Here is a 14,358-nt window from a genome sequence, read left to right on the forward strand (position 1 = left end):
AATCGTGGCCGTGAAACGTAGCACAGCCGACGTCTTGCGGGAAGTCGCGAGGCGTTTATCTGTCGTCGCTTTTTCCTGCAGTCGGAGAATCGAGGACTGCTGTACGGCTAGCTTGCTTGGCAGAGAGGAAACTAGGGGTATTCGTTACAAGTCGCGCTGAGGATGCTTTCTTTTGCTTCGTTGCCCTCTTCTATCCACCCTTTCTTCTTTCCTTTTTTTTGTTTTTCTCTTTTCGTCCACTTCAAGTGGCATGTAGTACACTCGAGGAACCATGCCAATGAAGAAAAAGAAAGCAGGCAAACACCCCATGATGGGCACCCGTTCTGTCCGGGGCCCTTTCGATGAAGCGAGAGGCTGTTCTTGCACCCGTGTTGCCTACTCAGGTGAAGCAACCCCACAGACACGCGCTTTGCCTTTACTGCACGTGCGAGGTCATGTGACAATAAAATCAAATAACAGAAAGTGCCGACCAGGGTGAAACTGTCGCTGTTTATCACTCCGGCACTTTGAAATCGTGAACAGGTCTAACAGGGGCAGTACTGATGCTTGGGTGGGAGCCGTGCAAGAGTAACCCGATTATGATACTACGGAGAGATCCGATTATGCTACGGATCGGATCTCTCTATGCTACCGATGTCCGCCCAGTGCAAGTACTTTCCACGTCAAAAGTCTTCAGGCTATAGGGGTTTTCTTTTTTTTGTGTGTGCTCTGGCATTAAGGCTCCCACCTCGCATTTCGCCACCGTTCATTCGTTCCTCCGTCCGTCCGTTCATTAGTTAGTCAGTCAGTCAGTCAGTCAGTCAGTCAGTCAGTCAGTCAGTCAGTCAGTCAGTCAGTCAGTCAGTCAGTCAGTCAGTCAGTCAGTCAGTCAGTCAGTCAGTCAGTCAGTCAGTTAGTTAGTTAGTTAGTTAGTTAGTTAGTTAGTTAGTTAGTTAGTTAGTTAGTTAGTTAGTTAGTTAGTTAGTTAGTTAGTTAGTTAGTTAGTTAGTTAGTTAGTTAGTTAGTTAGTTAGTTAGTTAGTTAGTTAGTTTATATATTTAGGCATTTGTCCGGTACCCTTCACGAGCATGCCTCAATGAGGTGGTAGTCTGCCACTGACACAGTCAGGCACTCATTGGTTGGCGGCTTGTGTGATCACGAGTAGAGATGTCATGGCCGAATTGGTAGAAGCTGCATTCTACAAAAAAAAAAAAAAACAAAAAAAAGGCTGGTGGCACTGCATTTCGTCCACCATGGACGTTTCAAGCATCATGGCCGGTGCGCTACTTGGCGCGGAACAGTCGGACTTTTTCTAGCTCACAGAGTCATTTCAGTGAAATGTCTATTTAGGAGCTGTAGTGGAGAATCCGTACAGAAAATTTCTCAGTTGGGATTAAGAGGGAAAGATGGATGTTAAGCGCAAAACTGCTGTTGATTGCTTAACTGTTATTTCATCTAGGTCAAGAAAAGGTTGCGTTATGAGCTCGGTCTGCGCTTCGTTGCTTTTCCGACGTCTACAATTTACTTTTACTTTTTTTTTTTGTTAAGTGTTTAAAAATTTTTTTTATCGTTTGTTTTTTAGCTTTCGTTTTTGTTTTATTTTAGCTTCTGTTTTTATTTCTTGAGTTTTTTTTTTTTTTTTACTTACTTACTTCACTTTTATTTTCAGTCTTCTTTTTTTTTTTACCTTCAGCGACCTTCGGCGTATACGCTAGACAAGGAGAATTATGGACGCATTTGCAAGAAGTAGTGGTTAGCGCGCTCGGCTGGGACGGAAAGATGGTGGCTCCAGTCCTGGCGTGGACTCGAATTGTTTTCTTACTAATGCATTCTCAGTTCATAAGGACGGGCTCTGATGACGCCTCTCATGAGGCAAGGCTTTCGCCATAACGGTTTCAGAAGCGCAAGGTACTTTGTCAAGCGACAGCCTTTTAAACTTTAATACCTTCCATTTTCTCTCTTTTTTTTTCTCACTATACAGTGAAAAAGAAGCCAAGGCAAAACCGTTCAAACACGGCTTGGGGTGTCCTTGGTCTCATTTAGGAGGCACTGACAGCGGCGAGACCAGCACAAGAAAACAACTACTAGGAGCAACTTGCTCCGACATGTATGAAACAGTACATCATCCCAGCAAATATGACACATATATCAACGGACACGAAACTTTAAGCTGAAATACAGTACTATAAACTGCATGAGTTGAGCCCTAACACACAGTACATGAAATTATTAGAAGATAGAGCAAATTCATAAACATGGTAAGGGAATCAGAAAGATTAAGCTTAGTAATATCGATGGCCCAATTTATATAGACCATTTAGCCAATGTGGTGAAATATAATTAAGCATTTGTCGACCGTTATTAAGGTTAAGAAGTTTGCAGGAGTCAATTGGATGTAGCTAGCACAGGGTCGGGTTAATTCGAGGAACATGGGAGAGGCCTTCGCCCTACAGTGGGTATAGTCCGGCTGATGATGATGACGACGATTAGTACGGAAAGTTGAACTTTTCCAATACTGTGTTCACCTGTGTGTAAACCGAATCGGCTAGGTATAGTCTGGCCATGCTGGTAAGGGTATTGTTTTCCCGCTTATCACTAACATATTATTCCCGTGTCAACATATACTTTATAGCTTGCTAACCGTGGTGATATTGAACAGTTTTAAGAGAAGAGAGGTAGATTCTAGAAATAGTACGTTACTGATACCACGCAATTATGATTTTTGTTGTTATACGGATCTATATAATTAGCTTCACTCTGTCATGCAAGGGGTACCGGTTTCGACTGATAATTTCTATCATACTGGTTACTTTCATGAACACAAAGTTTACATGATCATCCTACTGTAAATGATAAAAAAAATATACACCAAAAATTTAACGCACTGCCTGATATAAATCTTCGAATATTTAATTGTGGCATCATTAGGTAAGTTCGCCTTTTGTATTCGTCGTATTTACCTTTCAGTGGTTGTTTATCGCCCACATTTATAACGGTCGTGATACATCATCTGTCTTTACAATAGCATCACTGACATTAGAAGAGGCGGTAAATATACTAATATCGTAAGCATACAGCATAAGTTTAATGTCAGAGGAGACAAGATCATTCATACACAGGATGAAGCGCAAAAGGGCTTAAAAATTCTACCTTGTTGGAAACGATTTTCTTTTAGTTCAATAGCAGATTATCAATGAAAACAAATTTATAGTTGTGTGAGAGATAACTTTTCAATAAACTCACTGGTAGTCCACGGATTTGATTACTATAGCTAATCAAATATCGAGAAGAATATGTTATGATAAATAAAATCAAAGACTTGTGTAACGTCTAAAAACATATATTACGACGAAATGTTTTATCTCTGTACGTTGTGCAAAATATGCTCTTTTTTGTGCGGCAGTGCTAGTTCTGTAGACAGGCTCTTTTGAAAGGCATTCTACGATCTTTTTACACACACACACACACACACACACGCACGCACGCACGCACGCACGCACGCACGCACGCACGCACGCACACACACACACACACACACACACACACACACACACACACACACACACACACACACACACACACACACACACACACACACACACACACACACACACACACACACACACACACACACACACACACACACACACACACGCACGCACGCACGCACGCACGCACACACACACGCACGCACGCACGCACGCACGCACGCACGCACACACACACACACACACACGCACGCACGCACGCACGCACGCACGCACGCACGCACGCACACGCACGCACGCACGCACGCACGCGCACGCACGCACGCACGCACGCACAGATATATATATATATATATATATATATATATATATATATATATATATATATATATATATATATATTGCAAAAGGAATGCGAATGCTTACGAATTATTTTTTCTAGCCCTTTAGAAGAAACGAAGGATTTAACGAAGTTGTTAACTTCTCACCTGAAACCGTTTCTATAAACATGTGCGACATATGCTAGCATTTCAGACAGCAATAGAGTTGACTATATCAAAATGTTATAAATATAGGCAAGGACGGGGCTTATCGCATCGATAATATATTTAACACTCCTAATCTGAAAGCCATTTTCGTCAGAGGCGTGTGCATTTTTAAGACCGAAAAATATGGACAACACTTCGTTTGTATCTGTAGGTTCTAAGAAAAACTAATTTGTATTTGTCTTATCCAAGGCTTCATGAGAAACCTGTGATGCAACATTAAAACCGCCATAAACATATAATCATTGAATGTATGTACCATACCTGATTGCTTACGGGAAATATCCGTATGCTGCGCTTACCAACATGAATATGGCGGTCACTGTCGGCAGGACAGGTTTCCACTTCTAATTTCATGTTTTTATTTGCAACCCCGTGCGCGCAGCGTCAGGACACAGTAAGAGCAGGAAGTTGGCGCGTTCAGACCACTTTCTGAAAGAGTAAACATAGGGCGCAAAAGCATAGTGGTGAAAGCGCAACAGCAAAAACACGCATGAAACGTTTGTTTTCCGAAATGAAATAAAAAGGTTCTTAAAGTGTATAAGGAGATTTTTTTTTTTTTAGATTCTTATTAAGTGCAAAAAAGAAAAAATTGCTCGATTTCAACGGAGAACCTATTAAGAGAAGGCCATCTTTCAGTGTGGGCGAATTTTGCACATATGTGCTTTTCTGCGCGCTTGTTGCAATTTATACCAAGCCTATAGAATGTTCGCATGTTTATGATTGTCAAAAAAAATTCAGGTTATCTTTGAATTATTTATTGGTCAGTCGACAGTCGTAGCGTACCGACCAGCTTAAGGCGCAATGAGGGCTGAAGTTACCTTTAGGAAACTCGTATAGACAGTGGCGCCAGCTTTCCATGTTGGCAGTTGTAAAAAGCTCCGTGTGTGAAACGGCAAGCGAGCCTACCAGGACTCCTGAATCCCGACACGCTTCTCCATGCAGGTGCGTTCGTAGCGCTTAGTTAAAGTGCCGATTTAAGGCCAGTTTTCCGCTGAAAACGCTTTTAATTGTGAGGCAACTGTGGGGGCACACGTTGACGGGAATGGTCTAAACTTTGGCTTCGTAGCAAAAATTTGTTGCCAACCTTTTTCCTGCGCTCGCAACGAGTAGTAAGTAGTAGTAGTAGTAGTAGTAGTAAAAGCACTTTATTTTAATGTGGCACTGAAAACCAGTGAGCTGCGGTTTTTTTTTTTTTTTTTTAGAATACTGGGAAATGTAATTATGTCACTTATTTTAGTACCTACATATCTCTTGTTGGGCGTTTCAGAAAAAAGGGGGGGGGGGGGGGGGAGGGGTTGCGTGGCTGAGAAACGCTTGACTGTCTCAAAGCTGTGAGATAAACCAGGTTCAAAACATAACGTAAACTACAGTCGAAGGATGTCGTAAACCAAACAAAGACTTCATTACACTAATGTTGGAAACAACATATACGCAAGCAAACCAGCAAGGCAGATGCAAGCAAAGGAGCAGAACCAAGTTAAACGTGCTATAAGCTCATTTGAAAACCTTGTGTCATCAGCATCTTCAATAACGCCAGTATGACTATAGAGCCGATTCCACTGACTGATAGTGAGCGGAAAAAAATGCGTGCTTATATACAGAGGCGCAGGGTAAAATTTGTTTTATATTTAGGTTGTGCCTTTCTCAGGCGCTCAGGCACGTAACTCGGTGCCTGTGAATATCGGTTTTTGTCTAAAGAGTACTTGATTACAGAGTACATCCTGCAAACATATAAAGCGAAATATTTTGCGGCGCGAAGACAGGTCGACCCAGTTAATTTGGTCTTTAATATCAGAGGTGCTTCTTGGAAACTGGTAACAATTTGTTAGAAAGCGGGCGGCGTGATTCTCAATAGCTTTGAAGTCACACCAGCTGTCACTCGGACGTGGTCTCACTTCCGACACTCATATCTCCGCCCAGGGTGTCCGATATGTAAAGACGAAAATGTTGAAGCTCGACATTCACCACTTGCTTGTGGGTCTGCCCAGCTCTGAAACCGGCACGAATCCGGCACTTGATGACAGCTGTCCTTTCAGCAAGCAATCCTGCCTCGTATACCGCTTGTACGCAGGGACCACATCATCGCTCACTCCTGGACTTCATAAAATCAGCCGACCTTTTTCCATTCATTTGATCATTTCCTCATTCTTCATCTCATACGCTACTGATGCGCTGAGGCAATAAATATTGTTACAAAAAAATAAAAAGATTTTAAGTTGTTATAAGATATGGACAAAAATAGTCTAAGCGTTCGATGCGGAGCCAAATTCTGCTTCCGAATTCTTTCCTGCGCTCACAACGAGTAATCTAGACGTCCATAGAAAACCAACGGGATGGGAAAATAGATGGCATACAAGCCTAGCGAGGGAGCATCTGTGTATGTATTGATTGGTATGGTACAGTTTTACAATACCTGGAAAAGAAATACGTAGAAAAAATCTTCAGAATGTGTCCAACATTTCTGACCATGGTCGTGCAGGCTTTTAGAGGTTGTTGTTCCTCTTCATTCACAGCCGACCAAATTCGCTGGGTTTCCAAGTTTTGTAATGGCAGTTATTCACCTAATAAAAAGGCATTCCTTATCCACCGACGAAAGCGATTTATTCAATGCAGCAGCAGTACGGAGCAAGCGTAACTATAGGGCACGCTGTTCAACTCAAAATATTTTTCTCACCTTAAACCAAAGTTCCCCGATGACAACCGCTGAGCGAAATTACAATAAAACTATCAATCAGGCCACATTTTATACTGTTACTATAAACACCACTGTATGAAATATATGCCCTAAAACTCCGAAAAACGTTTTTGTTTGCGGCATTTTTTTTAACGTTGGTTTTATTTCACTTTTGAATGAGGTACTACGTGTTAAAGAGAGTCACTAAGGAATTTTATATTTTTCATAAATATTGCGCGATGGTTATTTACGAAAACAAGGCATATAATTGTTTTACTGAAGATTTCATGGTGTGGGCTACAGCGTACAATACGTGCGTATTAATTAGGAAAAGCTTGGATCATAAAAGTAAAAATTTGTTTGCTTTTTAATTTTTGAAACGCGTACTTTTTTGCACTCGTCTGCGAAATTCAAAGCGCTTTCACAGAACTGGTATTATTAGAAATGAGTTTCTACGGTTGAATAGCAGGTCAAATGTTTATGGTGGAAATCAGAGATGGTCGAACGCGAACTGCTGTGTGTTTGGCATGGAATGACCGCACTGTTTATAGTCAACTGTTTACTGTTTGTATAAACAGTTGTCAGTTCGCTGTCTGTGTGTCAGTGCACTTCGCCTTCGGACTTCTCTTACGTGCTCGGCGCGCCGTAGCACTACACGCAGTTCCCGAGCTCTTTTATGTAATGATAGTTTCGCATCTTAGGTTCTGTGTCGAATGGTCCACTAACACCCGCTCTGACAGGGAGACTGAACGTCGTCACAGAAACTGGACTGAAAAATATCAGGCCATCGCCAAAACGTTCGACTGTGACGAATGAGTCTACTTAGTTGGAATGGAATGACAACCCTATTTCAGCGTTCCCGTGCAGACGGTGCTCATGACTTCCCTTTTAATTGTGCAGTGAAAAGACATCTTGCTGTTAATCCTCGCTCCCGATCAAAACCCGCTTTTACTTGAGAAGACCGAGTGAAGGCACTTGTCTCGTAGAGATTTGAACCTGTCCAGAAGTGGGAGGCAAACAGATCTTCGGAAGCGAAAATTGACTTTATCTGCGCTGTCCAGAAATTCGCGAGGACGTTGGGACGCTTGCGGTTCTGTAATAAATACACGGCGCGCCTTTATCTTGGCGAGGAGGAACTGTGCCTTTTCTGTTGTTTTTTTTTTTTCTTGGCACAAACTTATTTTGCTTAAGCAAAACATGAGTCAGAACTGCAAAAGGGTAAAAAGATGCAAAACGCTTCTGCCTGACTGTAAGCCGGGCGTTTGTTAGGCTGTCGGAAGGGTGAAAACACTTTGGTCATCTCGAGGCGCCTGGCAATTCTCCAGTACACTTTTTACGAGCGCTAGGGAGCGACATGGCGTCGGCCGCCAGCGCTGGAAAAGGCTCGCGATAAGGGCGCACGGTGATATATTTTAGTGCCTAAGTAGTAGACCGTACATAAATACATAGTCTGTAATATATAAACACCTTCGAGATCACTGATCCGCACAACGAGGCAGGCTCGGCATGCAGATCAATGGGCTCTGAGAGTAAGTGCCGCGTTAACGCACGAACGTAACGCAAATAAAGCCGGCGCAGATTCAACGGCCCTTCACTGCTGTGTTGGGTTCATTGAGAAATCGACCCAAATATAATGCTCTGGATGAAAACAAAGAAAATTGAGCTTGGATTATGCTGTTATTTCAATTTCAATGCCGGTTTTCTTCAGAAATGTGATTTCTTTTTCTCTTATGTTCTATTTGCTGCTAAATGTCTGCTTCATGTCTGTTACATAAAGTAAAAAATGAATATTAACTCAGCCAACTTAAGAAAATCTCTAAACTGAACATTGGAAACAGGAGCGAGAAATTTATTTTGCATGGCTTGTTTTTCCGCGGATTTTGTCAGAAATGTATACAAATGACTTGAGGAGTGTTGCATGCCTTAGATAATCGGAGCGACTGCACTGTGTCCGCTGCCAGCGATTATTGGTCATGACGAGACAAAACGCAGTAGGTTAAAACGCCAGACCAAGAGCCGCAGTGAAGCCCGCAATGGGTTCTATTCCTCTACGTGGCACTTGCTGCAGTGAGCGACCATCTTGGATTCGCGGTATACGTTCTCTGCTACGTCCATACTATGGAGTGGGCCCCCTTTGAAGCCAGAGTTGTTCAGTGGGTTTTAAGTCGAAACCAAACGTACAGGCCGCGGCATCGCCTTAAGGCTGCATAAACCGCATAGAAATACCAGATCAGACCCGCTTAGGTACTTGGTCTGAGGCACTTTTCATGAAGCGGTCATATAGAGGAAAGCTAAGAAATTAAGGCTAAAGGCTAAACATGAAATCAATCACTGATGACATTTTGTGAAATCATTGAATTCGGTCTCCAGCACAGAAAGAGGCGCGATAGTCAACAACCTAAGCACGCGTGCTTCTTTTGCGAGGCAGCGGCTTACTGCCTCGCAAGCCGCTGCCTCGAAACATGAGGCCGGGTCGTAACGACGGCCGCAGAACGGCTCGCATAGCGGCCTTGACGGATACATTAGAGAAAATAGAAGAAGAGGAACAGGGTGCCACTCTCTTCACAGACGCTTCGTTACCCATGTTTTCATCGAAAGGCACGCTGGCAGTTACGACGCGGAATATGCTCGTAACCTGCGCCTCTATTGAGACGCCTTTTCCAGAGGTGGCAGAAGAGGCCGCGATAGCGCTTGCACTCGCGCAGCCCAAAGTGGGAAGAATTGTCACCGTCTCGCAAAAGGCGTATAACAATTACAGAAAGGGATGGGGGTCTCTTGCGGCACTAAGAATTCTCAAAAGTAAACGCGACTTTCCTGAAAGGAAAGTTGAGTTGATATGGACACCGGCTCACTGTGGGCTGGAGGGCAACGAGCTTGCCCACCAGTTCGCCCCAGAGATGGAACACCGGGCAGAGGAAGGTGAGCCACAGTCCATTACTAGTTATAAGGAAATTACGAACTATTACAAGACGGAGAGGCGACGTTACCCCGACCCTCACAAATCGCTTACCAGAGAACAGCAAGCGATCTACAGGCAGATACAGGCAGATACAGGCAGGATCCTTCCCGCACCCTTACCTTCAACACAAGATGTATCCGGAAAGGTACCAGAAGGAATGTGATTTCTGCAAGACTGAGATAGGCACGCTCCAACATGTCATTGGAGTATGCAACTTCATCAAGGAAATCCCCCCACCTCTTACCTGCCCCACTACCCCACCACCCCATCCCTCATCATCCCTTACCGAGCGATGGGAGACTTTGCTAACCAGCCCCGCCGTAGAAGACCAGCTCGTCCTGATCTCCAGGGGCCAGGCGGCCAGGGATGCATATGGGTCCCTTGAAGAGGGAACCACTCCCATCGACGGCGTCTAAGCAGACGTCGTATTTAGCTCGAGCAAATAAAGTTGTTTCTCTCTCTCTCTCTCTTCTTTTGCGAGGTCACGCTATTACAGGGGCGCGCATTCAATGGTTACACGCCGCCATCATATTTCAGCCGTTGAACCACGGGAATCCATTTAGTGGTTGCTTCATGGATAGCAACTTGTTTTCCCCAGGTACGATGTTGCAAAAGTCAGTTCAGTTCAGTTCAGTCGTTCAGTCGTGTCCGACTCTTCGTGCCCCCATGGACCATATCACGCAACGCTTTCCGGTCTCTCACTATCTTCCTAACATCACATAACTTCATCTGCAGCTCCTCGAGGATGCCATCTAACCATCGCGTTCGCTGCCTACCCCTTCTCCGGTGACCCTCAACCTTTCCCAGCATCAAATCTTTCTCCAGCGACTCCTCTCTTCTCATCAGATGACCAAAGTAGCTGAGTTTTAACTTTAGAATTTGACCCTCCAATGAGCAGTCAGGGTTTATGGTCGACAATATCGACTGAATTGATCTTCTGGCCGTCCAAGGAGCTCTCGAGAGTCTCCGCCAGCACCACAATTCAAACGCGTCAAAACCTCTAGCAGGTAAGCGTGGCCCGTGATTGGGGTGTGCCCGAACATTGGCCAGTCATGGTGCGAGACTGATATGCAATGAAAAAGGCGCCAGCAAAGCACGAAAGACATTGAGTAAGAGAAATCTACTGGTGAAAGCTCGAACCGCAGCACATAACATGAACCCCAGTTCACTTCTATCATTGAGTTTGACAGCTGTTGGTCGAAAATGCCCTTACGCAATTAAAAAAAAAGTAATTATAATCATAATGAAACGTCATGGTTCCCACTCCCGAAATCCTCCGAAGTCCGTGAGTGTGGAGCAATTTCCCTCTTTGAGTCAGCTTGCTGGACTAAGGATATTCCGACACTTCTTCATGCGCTCTTGCTAGTATTTTTCTTTCGCTTATTTTATTATTTCGCAGTGTTCGGCAACTCAGCGAAGAAAGACACGCATGCAATCTCTCGATTAGTTGGCTAGGATGTTCAACAATGCAGCATATGTTGTCGGCATGTCAGCCACATGACACAACTACAGAGCGTCGCTCTAAATGGTCAGTATGAGTGGCGCCATGCATGAAACCACTGCCGCAAGGTGTCCCGCTGATTGGTCAGCATGCAGTAGCACCGAGCCGCCTGACGCCAGTTCAATGCACCACGCTGATTGGTTAACATGGAGTGGCATTACGTCCCTGCAGGGCCCCGCGATGGTCTGCCAGCATGGAGTGCCTTTGCGCATTGCGTCACTGGAACGCTAAAAGTTATCCTGATGGTGATCCCATGCGCACTATATATGCAGAGAAGACTACAAATACTACTGAGCAAAAAAAAAAAAAAAAAAAGATCTTGTATTCACCGCCGCGCAGTGCTGTCACTGTACCTCTCGCTTCCGGGTGGTATAACTATCTCGTGAATTCTGTTGGAAATATCAAGTTATGAACGGAAGCTTTCCGATATCGCCCACAAGAACAGCATTCTACTTGTACCACTCTATGTGGGGCCGAAACTTGAAAGCCGAAGAAAAAGCCCCAAATCAGGTGAAATACAGCGCAGCGTTGTGTGCAAATGAAAATGGTAATGGTAGCGTACCGAGGCAGAAAGGCCACAGCGCAGATTGAACAGAAGTTAAGGTAGTAGCATCGCCGCGGAGATCAAGGGAAAAAAGAACGTACAGTGCTTGGCAGATGCGTCTAACCGGTGAGAGTGATTAACGCTGTTTTGTAAGCGCAACAGAGTGCATTCCAACGAAAAAAAAAAAGTGCGTCAAGGGGAGGTAGTCAGTCAGGTAGGCAGACGAGATAAGTTTGCCGGCATATGGTGGTCGGGGATGGCGCAAAACAGGTCTAACTGAAGATTTATGGGAGATGAATTTCGGCTGCAGTGGACGTAGCCAGGCTGATCATGACATCCGATACCCCTGTTTAAACAATTGAGATTGAGGCATGTCTTTTCTCGGTGTGTGCAGGACCGCTTTTAAACACACACTGGCATAAATTCTACAACTCAATTAAATGTTCCTTGCGCAGATAAACAACAATACTCTGGCAAGGAAGCTGTGAGAAAACCTTGGTAAATCCAGGGCACAGGTAAATGGCCGAACAGCAAAGCCCTTTTGTGATTCAATAAAAAGAAAAAGAATTAACATCTAATACATCATTAGGAGCAGCAATAGGACAGCTAGCGCACGTTTACAAACACATAATAGGCCTATTTCGTAATCTTGTTTGCAAAATGTGTAACAAAAGTGGCAGCGTACGGAAACTAAACACCGTATAAAACGTTACACCGTACGTACAAGACTACATCACAGGACAGTCTACATATGTACAAAACATTATGTTCAATGCTTCTGTAATGACGCTACCCGGTTTCTTCTCTTGCTTTATCACTGACGGTTAACGCCGAGAAGCAATATGCTTAATTGACTGGCTCTGATATCGGTAGTAAGGAACGCTAAAAGTCGGAAAGATAGAGCGAACATTTTTTTTTTAAACGGTGCGACCCCAAGAAAATAGGATTTAGGGACTCTTCCCTGAGGGAGTGTTAGAGTAACGGGTATTGCAAGCAGCTTTATTAACGTGAGGGGTGGGGATGAAAGGGGTATTCCTTATTGTTGCACAGTGTCGAGGTAAACCCATGTGTTACAGTTCAAACTTCGACGAAAGTTCGTCTGTTCAGGCATTAGCAGAAAGAGTAGTATAGCAGTCACTGACCAAGTCAATAGAAATGACGTTTCAGAATCTGTACAGGTTCCTCGTTCACAATTAGGCATGGCAGAAGGATCAAAAAGCATCAACGCGATGTCCAAAACAAAAAGTGACTTCGAACGCAATTGCCGAGCACGCACAAGAGCGCCAGCACGTCATTGACTGGAACAGCTCTGCTATTTAATCGAAAGAATGTGACTTGACGGCACGCCTTTTGCTCTAATCATCATTCAACCAGACGACGCCAGATACCATGAACCGGAAATAAGGAACCATGCCACCTGTCTATCATGCAATCATTAACTCATAAGTTTCGTTTTTAAATTCTGTCGGTCTCTCCTCTGCCATGCCTCACTGTGAACAAGGAACCCGTACGGGTGCCGAACGTCATTTTTCTATTGACCTGGGCCGGCTTGCACGATAAAGTCCGAGCTAAGTCCAGACTTAAATGGTGTCTTTAGAAAGACCACGCTTATTTAAGACGGCTCGTGTTCCGAACGTCGAACGCTTCGGGTTCATGTTCACCAGAGTGGCTTCCCAGAACGGCCTCAGCAACCACTTGGGGCATTTTTCCTCGTAACACAATCTTAAGCCGCAAAAAGCAATGGCACGGATTTTACACAACGCGAAATTGGCGGAATGTGTACATCTTACAGCAGGGACAGTGCCAGCGCATCCCTGTATTTCCCTAATTTCTCTACTTAGACACCTGGCGTCCTTGTGTCTTAACCAAGACAGCACTAGAGTCGTAAACATACAAGCGACTTATTCAAGTCAGGACTGAAGCCCAGTCTTAACTCCAGTCTTAAGCGGCCATGCTAGTGGCCTATTCTTTAGACTCCAGTTAAGTCTGGACTTAGCTAAGACAGTCTTAAGATTGTTTCGTGCAAGCGGGCCCTGGTCAGTGACTGTTACACTGTTCTTTACATGTGTTATTTATGTTTAGTTTGCCAACGTTCATCTACAAAAGGTAACTACACATGGTGTAGTCGTGAAAAAGTTCCTGGGATGGGTTCCAGGGCCCTCGAATTAGGCCGCCATTGTATGTTGAACTTTTAGTGCAACTCCGGCGTGGTCTTCCGGGGAGAGGCAATGTTTCCAGACTCCAGAGATTATCTTCGTGTCTGCACACCCTCGCGGCTTGTGCCGTGTGCTCTGCGCGTACAAGCTAGGGTACCTCGATAACTTCGCTTGGGGCACCTTAGCACAGAGCGAGATGAATGCGCCCTCTGTTCCGGCCGCAACGGCGTGCCGCTGGCTTCACTGGGGGGACCGAATAGAAAAACTTTCAAGGGCAAAGAAGACCCGATCCGGCTCTGTGTTGATGCGCTCCTACGACTCTTCCAACGCCAGCAAGTACGGTTGTTTCGGCACCATCGACGCCCTCCGTCACGTGTGTCCCCTACGTATTACGCAAATTCGCTGCAGCTGTATCATTTGATGAGGCACTAGAGATGTAAAATTTCAGAAAATTTGGAAGGTTGGAAAAAAAATCAAGGAAAAGAACCAGGTTTTTCCCTGAAATATTG

The 14,358-nt window shown here is 44.5% G+C and overlaps 1 long non-coding RNA gene across 1 annotated transcript in view; it reads right to left on the minus strand.

The window, feature by feature from the left end:
- Positions 1–4,366: 4,366 nt before the first annotated feature.
- LOC146206627 (uncharacterized) overlaps positions 4,367–14,358 on the minus strand; it is a 47,453-nt gene continuing 37,461 nt past the window's right edge. The window contains exon 3 of the long non-coding RNA XR_014703273.1: positions 4,367–4,444. This is a non-coding gene — a long non-coding RNA (uncharacterized LOC146206627). The remainder of the gene's footprint in view (positions 4,445–14,358) is intronic.

Source organism: Amblyomma maculatum, chromosome 1, assembly GCF_055883805.1.
Source record: "Amblyomma maculatum isolate TAMU_Amacu chromosome 1, ASM5588380v1, whole genome shotgun sequence".
Taxonomy (NCBI): Eukaryota; Metazoa; Arthropoda; class Arachnida; order Ixodida; family Ixodidae; genus Amblyomma; species Amblyomma maculatum.